Source organism: Vanessa cardui, chromosome 24 (genome assembly GCF_905220365.1).
Source record: "Vanessa cardui chromosome 24, ilVanCard2.1, whole genome shotgun sequence".
In the NCBI taxonomy this organism is placed as follows: domain Eukaryota; kingdom Metazoa; phylum Arthropoda; class Insecta; order Lepidoptera; family Nymphalidae; genus Vanessa; species Vanessa cardui.
The window spans coordinates 423,626-445,440 of NC_061146.1; the positions used below are offsets into that span (position 1 = coordinate 423,626).

Below are 21,815 nucleotides of genomic sequence, written 5' to 3' on the forward strand. Positions count from 1 at the left end.
ATAAATAAAAGATAAAAATATTGAAAACAACTTACGTCCATCCGTGGGAAGCCGGGGCGGGCATGTATATAATCATATATTGGATAATAAGTTTTTTTTCTTTATTTCACTTTTTGAAAATGATTTTATCACATGAATGAGAGTGCCGTGCTCAAAACAAACTAGTCAGTCTTACCTCAAGACACTCTTATAGAAGTTACAACAACAACAGCCTGTAAATTCCCACTGCTGGGCTAAAGCCCTCCTCTCCCTTTGAGGAGATGGTTTGGAACATATTCCACCACGCTGTTCCAATGCGGGTTGGTGGAATAAACATGTGGCAGAATTTCTATAAAATTCGTCATATGCAGGTTTCTTCACGATGTTTTCCTTCACCGATGAGCACGAGAAGAATTATAAAGACAAATTAAGCACATGAATCAGAGGTGCTTGCCTGGGTTTGAACCCGCAATCATCGGTTAAGATGCACGCGCTCTAACCACTGGGCCATCTCGACTCTTATAGACGTTAAACTACAGAAATTACAATTTGTAAGCAACTGAAATCAGTCAACAAAATAACTTAATTAAAAATTTCCCTCACGGTGTGTTACGAACGGGAGACAAATTAAGATGTTTTGAATAACCAACCCGCTTGCGAGACAACCTCATTTCTATGAATGTAGCGCTCAACAATTCGAACTCACGGAAGTTGCTCGAATGTCACATTCATATTCAATGTGCAGTATAAATTAATTTCATGTCGTAATTATCTTTCATTGATAATAATAACCAGTGGCCCAGTAGGTAGAACGTTTGTATAGTAATCGATGATTTTTATTGATGGTAAGGCTTAGCGCAAGCCCTTCTGGGTAGGTACCACCCACTCATCAGTTATTTTCAACACAGTGAAGTAAATAAGACAAAAACGTTACTGTTATAATTCTATAAAGGAAGGGCAGAAGCAATTTGCTTGATACGTGATCCAATCTTATGTAAATGCTAAATCAAACCGCGCCCGGCTCCCCGGGGAACTCTATACTAAAGCTCTAGAGTGAATTGAAGCTGCTGACTATTTGTTTACTGATATTATATTTTTCGTTCAATTAATATTTATGGTCATATGTTTTATTTATAAATAGCTAAAAAAATAACTCACCATCATTATCATTACAAATTCGCTTACCTACGTTCCTATGTATGCTTAGATTTTTAAATATACGCAAGGGATTTTGAGGCGATTTTTTTTTAATAGATAGAGTGTTGCGAGGGGAAGGTTTTTATATATTATATACATGAACAAAATAGTTAACAAACACTGATAATTTTAGAATCGTCTAATGTAATAACGTAAGTAAACAAATTCTGTGCTGTATTTAGTATAAGTATTGCACCCGTGCAAAGCCAGGGCGGGTCGCTAGTGAAAAATAAAATAAACACATACATGCAAGAAAAGTGTTTTATATTCAATAGAATCTTGATTTCACTAACGTCTGAAGAGGTTTTTTTTATGGTTAGGTTGGCGGACGAGCATATGGACCACCTGATGGTAAGTGGTCACCATCACCCATTGTGCCACCAACCTTGGAAACTAAGATGTTACGTCCCTTGTGCCTGTAGTTACACTGGTTCACTCACCCTTCAAACCAGAACACAATAATACTAAGTACTGTTATTTGGCGGTAGAATGACTGATGAATGGGTGGTACCTACCCAGACGGGCTTGCACAAAGCCCTACCACCAAGAATTTGGGGTCATCCCCCTCGTGGGAAGCCAGTCGTCAAGCTGGTCTAATTTGACAAACCAATCAGATGAGAATTACTCTAAGGTTACAAATATTATTAAAATAAAATATAATATATTTATCGAGACATGTGTACGTTTTTATTGACACTGCTAAAATAAATATTGCCTTACCAAAATCAACAAGATATTAAAAATCTTTTGTTTGGTGTTATTTGTAAATTCATTGCAAGTACTGCATCCAGATTTATTTATTATCTAGATTTACCACAAGGCAAACGTTATCAGTGATCTGTGCCAAGTTTGGCTTACCTTAAACCTCTAGACGTACGACTTGATTCGATTCTATTGAAATAAAACAATAATACATATACCTTACTACAATTTTATTGTGAAATCTGTGTTATTATCGTACGATCTATTTATAAACATGGGCTCAAGGTTTTATTGTACGTGTCGTTTCATATTATTATTATATTATTTATAAATAAGCATGCTATTGATCACGCAAAACTTTCGCTATACTAAAGCCTGTTGCTCAAAAAGTCTTAACGTTAATTTTTTTCTTTAAAGTATAATTTATAATACTTTCTTTTAAAAACGTTCAGTTCATTGATATATCAATAATTATTGCTATATGTATATTGTCTTTACTTTTACTTAACGTTACTTTAAATAGCATGCCAGACAACGTATGAATGTATATTGGATCATTTGTTCTCGGATTAATTGTTGATTCGATAAGGACATGAATATCATAGTTCTTTTTCATTTACTTTTAAATTAAACTAGCGTCTATTTTATCAATATGAAGGTGTATTAGTTTGACCTTTTTTAAGCAGCATTGTAAGATTAATTCAAATATTTTGGTAATATTATTAGAAGTAAACATTGTCGTTAAAACAACTTTATGTTTAAATATATTTGTCAATGTAACAGAGTACTAAAACTTATTACAGTAGCTCGCCACGCTGCGCTGAGGACAGGTAGAAGACATCGGCCTCCGAGAACAAAAAGCGCTTGCAGTGCTTTTGTTCCCTGTGTTTTGTTTTCGCAGCGATTTTACGCCGCGCATAAATAATACCAAAAGTTGTCTCTTAAAAAGCCGCTGCATTGTTCTCGTCTTACAATAAATACGAAAATATTACTTGATTACTTACATCACGAAAACGATTTTAGGATTAAAACTCCTCAGCTTGAATATTGTTAGAACTCAAAGCGAGATATTATTATCGACGACCTTCGTGGTCGAGTGGTATCTACACCGGTTTTCAGTACGCTACTCCGAAGTCCCGGGCTCGATTCCCGGTCGTGTCGATGTGGGTTATCATTAGTTTTCTATGTCGCCTTATTTCTGGTTGTTTATGGGACCGTCTTTACTTCTGATTTTACATAACACAAGTTCTTTAGCTACTTACATTGGGATCAGAGTAATGTATGTGATGTTGTCTCATTTTTTTATTATACTTTTTTGGCTTTAACAAATAATGTTTCATGAAAGGTTGTGATGACGAATATCGACAGAATAAGTATATTTTTATTTTTATCTTATTTAACTAAACATAGAAAATTTCTACATAGTATAAAGCAATGTCGTTTTTTCGCTTAGTGCAGGATTAAGATCTTTTTCACCTCCATGATGGATTTTAATACGGTTTTTATCAATAAAGAGAATGATTTATAATTATTTTAGGCTGTATAAAACAACCGCATCTGATGCCGAGTAGCTAGTTTATAAGACAATAAGAGTTTTTGTCGACTTATTAGTAGCTCGGAGACTGGAAATTGTTAATGTGTTTGAATGCTTTATTTGAGCCAGTTTAATTAGAAGCACGAAGGTCATAATAGCTTTTTTTCTCGCTGGAAAAACGCATTACGCGCTTCCCCCACGTGATGGAAAGTGGGGGGGTGTGTGGGACTCCCCGGAGCCCTGGACGCCGGGTGCGCCCAAGTACGCCGGGTTTACCCACTAAAAAACCAGCGGTACCCTTTCCGTCTTTCGATGGACGCCACGGGATCGTCAATAGCTGGTCAAATAGCTAATAGGAAAAAATATTAATATTTCATACAGCAGAAATATTTACTGACCACTTACGATCCTCACCTCATCCATCAGTCAGCCAAAGTGTTTTAGTTTAAAAAAAAAGAAAAAAATCATTTATATTTTTGTTGGAATATTTTCGCAATACAAATGCTGTTTAGATCTTATTTTTAGAATGCATTAGTGTGAGTGTGTAACGCTTCAGCTACATGTTTTAGTGTGTGTGAGACGACTAAGAGCCAGCAAAAAAAAGGCGCGCCTACGTAGGTGAACAGATCTATAACGAATGTATATTCATGTCACATACTAGTGTGTGATGTATATTTCTTCGCTGTAATGAGCCGTCATACATCACGGTTTCTCCTCCCATTTATGTTTCACACCTTTGTCACACTAACAAACACCGGCGCGGCTAAGACGCGCGCCATAGTAACGGACTGAGAGCTAATTTCCGGTCTAAGGATTTCCATATCCGCAGCAACATAGAGTCAATAGACTATTATTGATTTTCTAGTAATAAACTGTATTTATCGTGGGCGGAAGTTCATTTAAATTTACAATAGCAAATTCAATATTTTTGTCACTATTTTAAAAAATACTCTAAACAGCCATGATAGCCTAATAGTGAGAATACATGAATTTTAACCAATGTTCTGGAGTTGAAATCTTGACAAGTGATATTTTCAGGTGCTTAATTTGTGTTTATAATTTTATTGATGCTCTCTCCATCACATCATGATGAAACCTGTAAACAGTGGATAAGAATTTGCGTGAATCCAATCTGTATTAAAACAGCTTGGGGTAAGTTTACCCCAACAAAGGGACCATTACAAGTGGTTAGTTTACTGTGAACTTGGGTATAAAGTCATGTCATTGAGCTAAACATATTGTTTTACCGATATTCGTTTGCTTGAGCAAATGTTTGGTATATTGGAAAATATTACAAACACGTCTAAGACGTTAGACAAGCGGATAGAGTTATGAGCTGGCTCGTCTTTTTTGGTAGAGAGGTGACCATCTCATTATCGTTCAATTGTCAATTATTAAATATTATATCAACATTATTATCCTTTACCCAAAGGTTACCTGGAAGAGATCGCTGCTTAGCGATAAGGCAGGCGGCCTTTACATTTTAGTTGCACCTCATGCAACTAAAATGTAAAGAACATGTTAGTTTTAATTTTAAGATTGGTTGTAATAAGAATGAATAAATAAATAAATATTATATATAATATTTCTGTATTCCTTAATTCCTTAGGTTTATATGAGTAATTCTGAGGTATTAAGGATCTTAGATTTCACATTTTGATAAGATATTTATTGATTTATACTTCTTAATAGGTGCTAAAATAATTAAATTTTTCTACACCTAGAGAAGTTTGACTGTACATATAGATGCCATGATGCACATTTGGTGAAAATCAGTCAGATAGCGATAAAGCTCTTTGCAAACAACTTCATAATGCGCGCAGCCAAAATTACTGCTGGCGATCTGTATCCGGGCCGTACAACACAAATGGATTTGAAGTTGGAACGATTCGATGTTTGCTCATCCCATTGTCGACCATATTTTGATATAGCTGTTTATATTGCGGTCAAAAGGATTGATTGTATGATAAAAAGAGTGGAGTTAATATTTATTGTTTTCTATGCGGAATAAGTAATCATTAACATATTTATTAATCTACATATGTAACTGATTATCGTTAAAGTGATAAGTCAGAAGAGCCTACTTGAATAAGTACTTTTTTTTTCGTATCTATACTTATATTATAAATGTGAAAGAAACTCTGTCTGTCTGTCTATCTGTCGCTCTTCCACGACCGAACCGCTGAATCGAATTTCACGAAATTTTGAATGAATCTAACACGAACTCCAAGAAAGATCATAGGCTACTTTTTAATTACTTTTAAACTAACATGACTTTTAAATTTTTAAATGTTGAAAAAGAGTACCTATTGAGTTTCTTGCCGGTTCTTCTCAGTAGAATCTACTTTCCGAACCGGTGGGAGCTTCACTTAATTGTTAATTGACGATTCAAAAGTGCTTGTAAAAGCCCACTTGAATGAAGTTTATTTTCATTTTGATTTTTTTGATTTTTGCTTAACTCAGGACAACCCATTCCTAAACCGCGAATGAAGAATATATGACTATGAAGAATATATTGATGTTCAATTTTTGTTTAATATGAGTTAGATTCAGTAAAGCTTCAATGCTCCCCAACTTTAAATACTTGATTCAGTGTTAATAATTCACTTTGTAAAAAATCATCCTGACACAATCTGAATGAATAAAAATCAAAATATGCTTGATTCAAGTAAGTTTATACTAGAAATTTCGAATCGTTAAAAGCGTCGGATGAAAATGCCACGTGTGTATTCCCATGTATATACTGAAACAGTCAGATCAAATAGTCATATAGGAATTAGTCGTGAACTTAGCACTGTGACCTTGTGTGACCTGAGACCGAATTTGAATAAATTTGCAATGAAGCAAATTTGAACCCCAAGTCTACTTTTTTGTCTAATAGTTAACAGCTAACCCCAAACACGAACGAAGTCTCGGGCGACAACTAGTTGCATATAGTTTTTCCTGCGATATAAGAGGTGTAGGTTTCAAAGTTCAAAATAATATACAAGTATAGCTAACTTTAAAAATAAACTAAAAAAACTTATAAGCGAAAATATATATGAATAAAATTATTAAATATTATTTATATATTTAAAACACAATTTAATGTTACTAATAATTTAACCATTTACTAAATCATTTTGTCATTGTTTTTTATTTATCTTTTTTGGGTCAATGTGGATATGTACTGCCGCAGATTGTACCACAAAAAACAAACTTTTGTATATAAGATATATGTATTGCTCATTGTAATGTGAACTGTAAGGTTCTTTACGAGTAATAAAGTTCTTTAACCTGATAGTTAGTAAATAGTTTTAAAATAAATGCCATTAGAACCTAGCCAACCGTAATGAAGGTTCCATCTTCGTTAGTGTGACGTAGTTGGTAGAATTCTCAACGGTGTGATTAATAAGTTTAAATTTATTTGTTACTACTATTTTATGGTAGCGGTACATTAAAGTGAACTTAGGAATCGTTATCAATCAACAACAGCCTGTAAAGTTCCCACTGTTAGGTTAAAGCCTCGTCTCCCTTTGCCGAGAAGGATTGGAGCATATTCCACCAATGTGGGTTGATACACATGTGGCAGGATGTCGTTTAATTTAGTCACATGCAGTTTTCCTCGCGATATTTTCCTTTTAAATTAGGCACACGAAAACTCAGTTGCTTGCCTGGGTTTGAACCCGTAATCATCAGTTAAGATGCACGAGTTCTAACCACTATTTTATTTAAGTACAAACTTTTGCCAACTAAACTGGTAACTGAAGATGCAAAATTTAATTTAAATAATTAACATAAAAGAATAACATTTTCTTTTTCGTGTAGGATTTTTTAAACATTCCCGTTAGCTTGATCACATGCACTGAAATAAAATGTATTTATTTAAAATAAAATATCGTATGTTTACATTTGGGCAACACGGATCAAATGTACGCGGAAGCTGTAGGCATTTTGATGAAAATCTCCATCGACATAATGTAAGAATTTGGTAAACATTAACTCGTATAGTGTTATATACTTATCTCGAACAGTTGGGAGTCTTAGCAGATATCCTTGGTAATTTTAAGGCCCAGAAGATTCGAGATGGCCCAGTGGTTAGAATGCGAGCATCTCCTATGATTGCGGGTTCAAACACAGGCGAGCACCGCTGAATTTTTATGTGCTTAATTTGTGTTTATAATTCATCTCGTGCTCGGCGGTGAAGGATAACAGCGTGAGGAAACTTGCATGTGTCTAATTTCATAGGAGTTCTGTCACATGTGCTTTCCACCAACCCGCCTTGGAACAGTGTCTGTGATGCTCCAAACCTTCTCCTCAACGGGAGAGGAGGCCTTAACCCAGCAGTGGGAAATGATAGGCTTTTGTTGTTGTTGTTTTGTTGCAGGAGGATGATGAGAAAATGTAACACTTCTTATCTGTAATGGCATCTTCAGCTCACTTCTAATGGGGGACTAATCAAAATACTCGACCAGGCGACGATTTAGAAGGTTAAAAATTATATTTAAAAAAAAGTACTTTACTATATCACTTAAAAACTAATAAAATAAATAAATAATAAATCATGTTTATAAGAAGAACACAAATATTGTAGAATGGGCACCAATCACCAATGTTGGCCCCAACTCGTAATGATCGTAGTTCGGTCCAATTATCATATATTTATATCATCACGCATATCATTATAAATTCATGAAACTCATAATATTATGCAGGAATTCAAACGTTATAAATGACAATGGCACCCAGTGCTTTGTCTATCGATTCAAGATTGAAGCTATCATACGGCATGAATGGAAATCTATTGTGTATTGTGTGAATGAAAATTGACCTTATTTCGATTGGATTTAGACATAAATTTGAATGGAGATATCTCTTCGTCGACCTGGATACGATATATGGATGTTCTCTCATTGTTTTTGTACATGACATTTTAAATAATTTTGAGATCTGAATGCATTAAAATTTATATTTAAAATACATTTTTTGCGCTATATGATTTCGTGTGTGCAATAATAGACTTTATTATTTTTTTTGTAATTGTTTTAATTCATACAGAGTTGTAAATAATCGAATATTTAATACACAATACTTAGCGAAATAATCTTCGTTTAAGCCATTTGTTCCACGACACCTCGCATTTTCTGGAACGAAGTTCTTATACCCGGCTTAGCAGAGTGAATTGGCGGATATCGTCACTTCAGGAAAAAGCGAGGATCATTCCGACCTTTCCATATCTTTCTCTTTCTCTCCGTCTCTTTCTTTTAAGTATATAAAATTATTTCATAAAATAGTCTTTTTTTATTTAATAACAGGTATTGTTATTTTATTCTTTATATTATTTTAGAAGATTTCCGTAGTTGAGTAGTGTGTACACCGGTTTTCATGGGTACGCCACTCTGAGGTCCCGGTTTCGATTCCCGGCCGAGCCGTTGTAGAAAAATCATTTTTTTTTTTAAATAAATATGATTATCCATAACACAAGTGCTTTAGCTACTTACATTGGGATCAGAGTAATGTATGTGATGTTGTCCAATATTTATTTATTTATTTATATTCCTTATATTAAACGAAAATGATTTATTTAATTTTTCCATTTGATATATAATATATATCGAAAGCAACTGGGTATCCCACGGTACTTGTCATTTTTTATCTCTTTTATTAAAACTGAAACGGATAAAAGCTATCGTAAACAATAAGAAAGTTCCGCGGTCGTGTTTAGTAATAATTACTTATAAATTAGTCAAGCACATCAAAAGTTATAATCTTAAATACAAATTTATTTAATTTATAATACAATCCCAGATGGTAAAATAAAAATCATCATAATGATTAGTCGACGCGCCACTGAGCCCGTTCTTCGGCCATTCTCATCCATGTTCTACCGGTCACTTTCCGTATATCACCGCTCATAAAATTTACTTTTTTTTAAGTCTGTTCATAAAGCAATATTGAATCTTCACATTACCAATTTAAGTTAAATGTTGAGCTAAGACCGGTTCAGACTATAGATTATAGAGGAGCCGGAAATTAAACCAATTGTTACTCTCTTCACAAATGAAATTCCATACGCAGTTTAATGAAATGATTATTTATCCAACATTGAAATTTATTAATATTTTCGTATTGTTTTATCGAATAATTTGAGTACCCTGATTTTAATTGTTTAATTTTTAACGTGAAAACCCGACTTCACTCGGGTAAAATAACTAAAACTAAAGGTATCTTGCTATTCGGAACCCACTATTTGAACGCGACTATTAACATCAAACATGGCCTCCCGTTGAACTGTCATGACATTGAATATCGTGGATTTAATCTGAAAATCTCGATTACACGAGTTTTGCGGATTTTTTTTATGGTATAGGTTGGCGGACGAGCATATGGGCCACATGCTGGTAAGTGGTCACCATCACCCATACACAATGACGCTGTAAGAAATATTAACTATTCCATACATCGTCAATGTGCCACCAACCTTGGGAACTAAGTTGTTATGCCTTGTGCCTGTGGTTACACTGGCTCACTCACCCTTCAAACCGGAACACAACAATACTGAGTACTGTTATTTGGCGGTAGAATAACTGATGAGTGGGTGATACCTACCCAGACTTGCTTGCACAATGCCCTACCACCAAGTGAATGAATACATGTTATCGACTACAAAATCATTATTTTTTAACGATCTATAATTGTGGATAGGTTTCTATCGGGTCTGTCGTAGACTTGCACGAAATTATTATCATAAGTAATAATATACTACGATAAATCCGCGGGGCACGCTATGTATTAACTTAAATAAAGTAATTTGTAGGAAAAGTTAAAATAATTCCACAACGAGATGCTTGTTTCGCGAAATAAATAAAACTGGGAACTCTCCGCTTTTCGAATTATTCATTCTGTCAGAGTAATAAGAATTTATGTCATTTTTCAGGTAAGTGGCGCAGCTGCTTAGTGTCGGTGAGGACGTTCCTTAATGCTTTTTGCTTCTATGACATTTATTTTGTGCGAAACTTTTTATAAGGTATTTCGAATCATACTAAATATTTTAAGGCTTTTCTTATCAACGCGGAACAGTTGATAGAATAAGATGATCGCTTTTTGTCATATATTGCTTTATTTTTAATACAATTGTTCTGTGTAAATATGCATTAAAGTGTTTCATTATTATTATTAGGTACCTCCCATACATGACTGGGTACTACCAACTTATCCTATATTCTATAGAAGTACAATGACATCACAACTAACCTTGCAAGGTGTATAGTGTACGAGGTTTACCCACCCGCTTCGCTGGGCATTAGTCGCAGCAAAATAATAATATTATATTTGTCATCTATTTCATCTTCTTCAATGATTTTTTGATAGGTTGAATAGAGTTCATGACACCCATAAACTTATTTTCAAGATCACGTCTTCTTTCGATCATTTGCGCAATTACGTGTTCTTACCGTACACCATTTTTTGTAAAGATCGGTTCAGCCGTTCTCGAGTTATAACGGGACATACAAACAGACAGACAGACAGACAAACATTTTAGAAATGGTAAATCTGATATTAGTCTGTCATAAAATGAGTATTTATGACGAAATTCGACAAAAAAATTGAGTGTACAAACAGACTGTAAAGATTTATATAGTAGTATATATATAGATTGATAAAGTGTATTGATGATTTAGGGAAAGGTAAATATTTAGTTATAATATTGAAAACAAAAACACTTTTTTAATCGTCATCTTATACTCGTAGAGGATGGAAATCAACTATCAAAGGAAATATTTGATGACTGTGGGACGTCATCAACATGTGCATACATGCAACAAGGTTGCAATGGAGCAACATTATAGAATAAGGCTCGTACTTCCTAGTAACCTTATGTAGGTACACCAGAATGACAGTATGAATACAAGGAGCCTTAAATTTTGATAGCACAGCTAAGAAGGAAAAAAAAATGAAAAGTTGTTATAGAAGGTTAGAAAACTTTATGAACATTTTGTTGATTAACATTTTATCAGAAATGACGTAAACTTTATTAAATAAAATATTTTCATATGAAAATAAATTCATAAACTATTCCACAATGTTTCCATCAGTTTGAAAGCGTTGAAATCATTTAACGAATCGTAACAAAATCTAACAAGCGTTAAATATTCTAGTTTTAGTTTTGTATTCAACTGGAACAGAGGAGTACTATTCAACTTTTCCAAAAGTTTCAAGTTTGTGGGACATTAAACTTTGACATATACATATACTTCTGTTTCAAAAACATATATTTATACAATACTTAGCAGTAACTAATCCGACATCAAATTCTGTCGTTTCATAAATTTAAATCATTTGTAAAAAATACATTGGAAAAGGAGGCATATTATTCAATACAGTATTATACAGACGATATTATAAGGGAGGGAATAATATTCGTTGACCTCCGGGCAGGATATATTTACAAATATAATTGTAATTAACTAAAATGAATGTATTTTTATAAAGATTTTTAACTAACATGGTTACTTTTATTATTAAAGTTATTGATTAATAAAAAACATGGTAAATATCCCGAAATCAATAACTTTATATAAAGAGTTTTATAAATGTTGCTTTATCAGTAATTACTGAGTTTCTAGCCGATTTTTCTCGGTAGAATGTACTTTCCGAACCGGTGGTAGCTTCACTTTATATAGTTGTAAATTGACGATTCAAAAGTGCTCGTAAAAGCCTACTTGAATAAAGTATATACGATTCAAAAGTAAAAAAAAGTAAAGTAACAGCCTGCAAATTTCCCACTGCTGGGATAAGGCTTCTTCTTCTGTTAAGGAGAGGGTTTGGAACATATTCCAACACGCTGTTCCAATGCGAGTTGGTGGAATGCTCATGTGGCAGAATTTCGGTGAAATTAGATACATGCAGGTTTCTTTAGATGTTTTCCTTCACCGCTGAGCACGAGATGAATTATAAACACAAATTAAGCACACATATATTATATAGTGGTGCTTGCCTGGGTTTTAACCCGCAATCATCGGTAAGATGCACGCGTTCTAACCACTGGGCTATATCAGCTCATAATAAAGGAAAATATAGAAAACAAAAGATCTAAGTTTTTTGAGCTTGACCTTTCGCAGGTGTGTACGGAACTATCCCAAAACTTTTATAACGATTGGATTCATGATAGAGGAAAAGAAATAGCATAGAGGACTAAGATACATTAACTAGTTGTTACAAGCGGTTTCACTCACGTTTTAAAGGTTTTATAGTCGCCACGTTTTAACTTAATATAAATATATATAATTGGCTAATATTAACACATAATTAACCAGTGTAACTACAGGCACAAGGGACATAACTTAGTAGTACTCTTAGTTCCCAAGTTTGGTGGCACATTGACGATGTAAGGAATAGTTAATATTACTTACATCGTCATTGTCTATGGGTAACCACTTACTATCAGGTGGCCCATATCGTCGTCCGCCAAACTATACCATGTGTAGATATATATATCTACACATATAGTGTCGATACATAATAAGTATCTACAATATCTATATCGAAACAGAGATATATGATGATAATATAGTCTTATATGTTAAAAACAACTTACAACATCAATTTCAACTTAAAAGTTATGACTTTCTTTCTGGGTCAAGGTATTTTGTAATAAAAATTCGTTAATAATTTTAGCTCAGTCTATTAATAAATTTAATCTTATTTATTAAAAATATTAATAGATATAAAGATATTTATGTAATTTTATTTGAGAAAAGTACTAAATGTCTTGCTGAATGTTTTCGAGAGTAGTTATATTCCTAACCTTTATAAAACTTTGCCTTATATTTTGTGAGAAAATAGTTTTATTAAGAATTCCTTTTAAGTTGTCAGACTTAAGAAATAAATATAAATTCGTTATTTGAAACTTAACATTTTAATGGAAAATCATCAATATTGTGGCCATATAAAAATATGTCAATAAACTCAGTGTTGCCAACATAAAGACATAATGTTCCACGTAGATTATATACAGCACCACACCTTATGTCATAAAAAAACCCATAAAACACCGTGTCTCGATTCCCAAATTAAAACTGCGTAATTTCACATACGGCGTAACAACTTAATCATCAGGGCGAGCGGCGTGCCCCCAACATTACGTTTTATTGGACTTCCAGATAATTTGAGCGGCGATCGTAAAAGCGTTTTTATTTTTACGGACGTTTTTACTCCATGCCTTTCAATAACGAAACTAATGGCTTCAAACCTAGCTGTAACAATACATCCGTTTGACATTTCATTACTTTGCAATATTTCCTATTAAAATAACACCGTGAACTGACTTCGCTTCGATAAATTGGTAGCTTTAAATTAAATTCAACACAATACCATGACGATTCAAAAGTAGGTACTTATATGTAATAGACATTACGTCCGTTATTCGTATACTCTTCACTACATAATAACGGAAAAAGCCGATGAAATGAGGACGATAGAACACAGATCATAAAGTTGCAATTTCAGTATAAATGTAATTAATATGATTGGGAACAACAACAACAAACTAACGTATTGAATTTCAAAAAAATCGGTAGGTGCGGCAAAAATTGAATAGCCTACTAGCGGCAAATTTATAAATCGTCCACTGACTTTTATGAGCCTAGTCGAATAATAAAAAAATATTGGACAATATTCATAATTAATTAATACTTTGATCCCAATGCATGTAGCTAAATACTTGTGGTAAGGATAATCAGAAGTAACGACTGTACCACAAACATCCAGGCCCAAAGGGGTAGGGGTAGGGGTCTGTCAAATGTTAGGTACCCTATTTCATTTTCCGTACCCAAACAGACGTAAAAGCGTTACGAAAAAACTTTTTTATTTTAGTATTAATTAGTATTGGTGCACATCACTTAATAGTCCCGCATTTTACGGTATTCATATATTGAGCTGGTAGTGATGTGGTCAATTGTTTACTTATTTTAACGCTTAATCCGATGTATTAAAATATATCAGTGAATCAACGACTTGAGGTAAGCTAACGGAAAATGTATACTGATATCATAAATGTGAAAGTAACTCTGTCTGTCTGTCGCCATTTCACGACCAAACCACTGAACCGAATTTGATGAAATTTGTATGAAGTAAGTTTGAACTTCTAGGAAGGACATACTTTTTTTCCTAACACATGACAACTAAACCCCTAAAAAACAAGCGAAGCCACGGGCAAGCACTTGTATTAGTATAAAAATCATAATAGTATTTTATACAAAAGCAAAATGTCGCGAATGAAATTTATAACATCAAAATTATTACAAGTAATTTGTAAGAACTAATACCCCAATTTCACAATTACCTGTAAAGAATATTTCTTACATTTACAAATTGGATGGAGACTTACCGTATATACAAAATCAATAGCAACCGATTTATAATCCCGTCGAATTACGAATGTCGACAAATACATACGTAATAATAGATCTCTCTGTAAGCAGAAAATGCGTAGATTTCGAAGTACGATATCCGATTACCGTATGTCGGCCTTACCATGCGTGTTTGAACACTTATGCAGAAGACATACAATAATCTACTTTATTATATCTGCCATAAGAGTTTAATTGCTGTAAATTTCATTTAGCTGAGTATAGAAAAGAAATATCTTTATTTGATTCCTTATGTTCTGGATGCTAAAAGCGTGATTCCCATATATTCCGAGTGGTATGCCATCATTCAATTACCTGCTGTATACGCGAGTAATAAGATTCCAATTCCCATTGACAATATGTGATACATAAATACATTTGATTTTCAACTTTATTTCAAGGTTGTAAGAATGCAAGTCGTTTAAATTTATAGTGTAGGTAATGCTAATGTAATTGTAGGAGTTGAAATACAATTTATAGAAGGTTACATTTGAAATCACTACGCGTAGTACATTTGTCAGGAGCGTTTATTTCTACTTGGTGAGATATATTTTGTATTTAGCTAATATCCCTTCATCCATCGTATTTATAACCAACCTGCATTATAGCGAGGCGAATAAGCAAAAGTCTTCTTCTCAAAGTGAGAGGAGACTTTGTCCCTCTGGCATTATACTATTGATTTTTGTTAGTTAAACTTAAAATAATACTTACTGTCTATTAATTAGACACTGGAGTCCGAACTCAATACAAACCGAACTCAATAACAAAAAAATGCTTTAAAAACTAGTTTAATCTTGATAATTCTTGCACATTAATTATACATTGTTACGTTGTCATTAATAGCTAATAAGTGAATAAGAAAAATAAAAGAAGATCACAGAACATTCGATTTTACACATTTCTTTTTCTTTTGAATGTTTTAAAAAAAGGCTTTTTTTAAAACATTACGAGTAAAATAATGTTAATTAAAATTAAATTAATTTAGATATATATATAATATAGATATTATTAAAATAAAAATCGTAGGCGCGAACACTTACCGATAATTATCTTTATTTAAAATAGTATATTTTACTCGCTTTGAAGAATTAATCTAAGAAAGTTAAGTAAGTTAATTATTTTGAAATTACAAAAAAATGCTCATACACTGATTTTATTGTATTGTAATAATCAAATAATTTTACATGTTTTCACGATTACTCTATGATGTTTTAGTAAACAGATATGTTATTAAAGCGCAAAAAGTGGAGACTAGAAAACGTCCTAATTGTGACGTTTTTTAGTCGTTTTACGTAGTAATACGTTATAATACATCAGAATTACATAGTAATACGTTTTGCGTAATTAAAATGTCTAGTTATCCCTTTCAGTTATTGTTTTTATCAAGCTATCCTTTTTACTTTTAACGAAATGTAAAAATAAACTAAACTGTTTATTAGAATATCATTGGGATTACTCCAGAAAAAGGTTATGGTTCTAAATTTTATGGCATCATAAAAAGGTAAAAAAGTAGCCTATGTCTTTTCTTAGAGTTCATATTTGCTTAGCTTGCTTAGCATAGCAAATTTCATGAAAATCGGTTCAGCGGTTTGGTCGTCAAAGAACGACAGACGTTCAGAATCACTTGCACATGATATGATAGTAATATAGATTGCAATCAAATTATTTTAAATATTTGGGAGATCACTTCAGACAAATAGAATATAAGGTGTGCAGATATTATTTAAAGTAAGAAAAGGGTGGGTGAAGGCCGTTTGAGCGTGATTGCAACAACTTGCAGTCAGACATATAAGTCACAGTCAATCATTATATCAGATCCCTCGAATTGTGCTTCTAAGTACACTTTTTATTCCCATTTTATAGTATATAAATAAATTCGTTCGTCGACCTCCGTGGGCGAGTGGTGTATACACTGGTTTTCAATGGTATGCCACTCCGGTCCCGGGTTCAATTCCCGGCCAAGTCGATGTAGATTATCATTAGTTTTCTATGTTGTCTTGGGTCTGGATGTTTGTGGTACTGATGTTACTTCTGACTTTCCATAACACAAGTGCTTTAGCTGCTTACATTGGGATGAGAGTAATGTGATGTTGTCTCATATTTATTTATCATTGTTATTATTATTTATAAATGTTACCAAGTATATATTTTTATAAATAAATAAGTAAATAAAATTGATTTAAAGCAAAATATTTGTAATTTAATCAACGAAAATGAATCACACGGCTCACGTAAAGTTTTAAATAATTTAACATCAAAAACACATCGAATCGGAACGGTTTCAATAACATTTTGATCAGAAACATCGACAGTGATGCTCACGTGAATATTAAAATTTGTGATTGACTGTTTGGAACGAGAGCTTTTATTGTTTTATTCGAATTTTCGAAAGTGCATATTGTCTGATACAGAATACTCGAGCTGAATAACTGTGCAGATATTTGAGACTAGCATTTTTATGTTGCCTTGTCAATGACTTTACATTACTGTACAGTGACAATGTTAGATTACGTAGTAGTACGTAGTCTTTACAAAAATCGAAATACTCTTTATGGTAATACAAGATGTACCTTTATAACAGCGATCTCTTTCAGGCAAACTTAAGGTAGGGAAACAAACAGATATAGAAATTAGTCTTTCTGTAATAGTACTACAGAAAGACTTTTTTTTTTAACATCAGAGGGTCAAAGTGAATGAAAATGCGATACCACGAAGTTTGAGTTCTTCTTAGTAGAATAAATATTATGAATCATTTCAAATTTGTGACATGTTTCAATAGTGCTTATGAGAGTTAAGTTAAATTTTTGATGAGAAAACCGTAATTTTTTTTATTCAATACTAGAAATAACGAACCATAAAAATAAAGTAAAGGCCTCCTCTCCTATTAAGGAGAGGGCTTTAACATATTCCACCACGCTGTTCCAATGCGGGTTGGTGGAATGCACATGTTACAGAATTTCGATGAAATTAGACACATGCAGATTTTCTCACGATGTTTTCCTTCACCGTCCAGCACGAGATGGTGGTGCCTGAGTTTGAACCTGCAATCATCGGTTAAGATGCACGCGTTCTAACCACTGGGCCATCTCAGCTCATATGAACCATACATTGAGCAAGTCTATGACTAAAGATTATCACATATCTTTAAATGTACTAATTTGTTATGCCTTCCGAATATAAATTAATTAAAATAATATATCGTTTTGTATTATACATATAAGTTTAAACCAAGAAAATTAATTTTAAGTTTGGCTAATTCTGTGAGAAACCGAGCGCTACAAACAGTCTAAAATAACAAGCATTTATAAACGATTATTTGTAAACGTACGGCACGGATGCAAAACTATGTAACGCGGAAATTAAACATTACGATGAATAGAATACTCGGAATGTAGACTTAGACTTAATTAAATTCTGTACACCTCAGAGTATTGCGCACTTGTACCAAATAACTTTATTTATTTATTTGTATATTTCAAAGTCGGAATGAATTTTATTTTATTTATTTTTTATTTTATGGCATAGGTTGACGGACGTGCATATGGGCCACCTGATGGTTAGTAGTCACCATCACCCATAGATAATGACGGTGTAAAAATTTAACTATTCCTTACATCGTCAATGTGTCACCAACTTTGGGAACTAAGATATAATGTCCCTTGTATCTGTAGTTACACTGGCTCACTCACACTTCAAACCGGAACACAACAATTCTGAGTACTGTTGTTTGGATGTAGAATAACTGATGAGTGGGTGGTACCTACCCAGATGGGCTTGCACAAAGCCCAGCCACCAAGTAAAATTAATAATTATATATAAAATTATTTTTTTAATTTTTTAACATTCATTGTTTGTGATTTGGTTATTGTTAAAATATATTTAGTGGTAGTGATAAGGCTAAATAATTGATTATACGATTTTGTGTTGGTTTAAATATTTTCACGACAAGTTTAACAAAACCCAATAATTTTGTTATTTTTTTTTGTTTTTTAAAGTATTATACTTTTTATTAACATAAGAATTAATAACATTAAATGCTTACATATTGTATGTATTAACTAAAAATACTTACTGTATAAATCTTTACAGCCTAGAATGGTGGCAAGAATGCTAGTATTTTGTTATTGATAAAATTTATTTAAAATAATAAAATTGTAAATACGAGAAAATATTTACATTTAAATATAAGAAACTACGAGTCCTCAGATCTTGAACCAGTTTCTTTCAAGTGTCGCGTGTGCGGTGCTCTGTCAATTAAGTTGTGCATTCAACTGACGGCATAAACATCTTAAGTGACGTTGGTTCTCTAGTAGAGTATTCGTACTATAGTACGACACAACTTAGATGTAGCATCGGCAAAATTCGTAAAACCGATCACATCCGAATTGAGTACGCTATCCCCTAATTATCAATATTTATTTCTCGTGCGTATATGATCTTTGCACAAACGTAATAACTTGTAATATCGTATGACCTAATATATTCGTCAATTTGACACGTCGATTTACATGCACTTACTTTCTCTGACGCGAGAATCTATAGCGACGAATAGTGTCGAATAGCGCGATAGGGAGCTATTTCTATTTGTTGTGTAAATCGGCAGTAATCGGTTTTATTTTCATTCCATTGCATTTTCCGATGCTACATCTAAGTTGTGTCGTACTATACTTGATATCTCAAACACTTATCGTAAATAATAACGATAAATGAAACACGTATTTATTTAAATATTTCCTTAAAGTGAGTCTTATTTCCATCTCACTGTAGGTGGAAATAAATGAACGATTACTTCGAAACTGCAACGAACATATATGGTTAGCACAGAGATCAAAAGCTAACATGTTAGTCACAGATTAAGAGTGAGGAAAAAAATGATTCGTAGTAAATATCCTTGCATTTTTATTTCCCAACAAAAGTGGAAAGTTTAAAAAAACACCTGACTTACCCTTTGAAAAAAAAATTACCACGAACGATTATTTTTTATTTATTTCTATATATAATAAATTTTGCATCATCAATAAATTTAGGTAATGAATTATATAGCTGTACTCATTGAGAGAAAATTATTTGATGCCGCATTTCGTAAGTCCTTTTTATTAGAATTATCTCATTTTATCGGCGCTATAATCGTTTAAATAATTAGAAAATAAATTGAGACATTTTTACGCGTTTACACGTGTTGAAGAAAAGAAAGTTTTCGTCACATTTTTAGGCGCGCAAAAATGAATGCATTCTTTATGATCTCCTAGTCTCACATAGTATGTCGTCTACATCTGAAGGCTTATATGTACCTAGAACAACAAGGGGATCGGAATAGCGCTTCAACGTGGAAACGCTGCTAGCATTCTTGCCACCATTCCACGCGGCCATGATTTTTTATTTGCGCATAAATATCTGAAATGTGAATATTTTTTGAATAAAATATATTACGTAATTTGTTGAAATAATAAAGTTAATTATAGGGATTCAATGAATTTAAAAATAATTGGTCAATGTTTAGTTTCTTTATAATATGATCGATTAATGTGTCTAGGCTTTATACACCCTACACAATGTTGTGCTTCATTTCAGAGGCATGAAAGCTCGGTTGGATTAAAACATCACTTGTTACCTGTCATTCGCAGGACATACGATGTTGCTTGAAGCTTTAGTGTGTAATAGTTTCCTGAAAATAGAATATTATTCATATAGTTGTAGTATGTAGGAAATGGACGTCGATTTTTTATATTCAATAGGAAAATATAATAAAAATTCAAGTTGGCCTATACAAGCATTGTTTATCGTATTTTTTAAGCAAATCATTAATATTAAACTAAACTCAAATACAGCTTTTAACGAAGAGGTTCAGCAAAATACTCAATAGTCAAACGAACAGAAACAGTCGTCAATTATCTTTATCAAGAGCATTAGTTTTACTCGATTTCCAAAATATGGAAATGTCAGCATTACTTACTTCTAAACTTTTGTCTGGACTAAGAACTTCTTCTCAAATTCCAAATAACTTCAATATATTAATTAGAAAGGACTAAAGCACCAATGCCGTGCTTTTGGAGAATGAGGTTTATTAACTTAAATAAAAACCACTTTTTCAAAAAGCATAATCATACATTACTATTTTATATCTTGAGTGTTTCTTCTTTTTCACTGCCGACATATTATCAGGCATTTGAATTATTACTACCATGTAATACCCAGGATTTTAACAGAGGATCTCAAGATCTAGATATTTTTCAGTTAGCAGAAACCTGAAATAATGTTAATTGACAGGTTATATGTTTTTAAAGCACTATTTATTCACTGACATATACGATGTTACGATACAGGATTGATCCTTATAAATGATGTGTTTTTTTCCATAACTAAATTATATATTTTAAAGATTTAGTTTACGATTATTGTAAAGTATCAAATAAAGTTTTTTATTACTATTTAGTTACGCGTATCATATAGTAAGTCATAGAAGCTGACCGAGCTGACCAATAACGACTGACCATCAAACAGTTGTTTAATTGTATCGTAAAGTTGGGTCATTCGAAGGCGATTGGGTGTGGCCATTAAAGATATGTGTGTAAAGAACAACGAGGTAGATGCCCTGGCCTTTTTATTGAGAGCAAGGCGGCAGAAAAAGAGGTCAAACGTGCCTAGACATTAGTATTAAAAGGCACATAACGTGAGCTTATATTATGAGCTAGAGCTGTAATTAAAATGGCTTATTTACTTGATCAGAATAATAAAACTATCTGGTGTAAAACTTGGTGGTATATGTTTGGTGAACTGCGTGACGTGTTGACATCATCAACATAATTATAAAGTTACTAGCCGTACCCGCCCGCTTCGCTGAGCGTTCCGCAAAGTGGTATAATTATGTAATATAGCTGTTGCCCGCGACTCCGTCCGCGTGGACTTTAGTTTACAGAGCGCAGTGGTTCCCGTTTCCGTGGGAATGCCGGGTGAAAAATAGTCTACATTACTGCAAAGTTTCCTCAAAATGAATCCAGTAGTTTTTGCGTGGG

The 21,815-nt window shown here is 33.0% G+C and overlaps 1 protein-coding gene across 1 annotated transcript in view; it reads right to left on the bottom strand.

Annotated features, from left to right (window-relative positions):
- The window catches only part of LOC124540216, a 40,058-nt gene that overhangs the window by 13,142 nt on the left and 5,101 nt on the right, over positions 1–21,815 (bottom strand). The window lies entirely within an intron of this gene.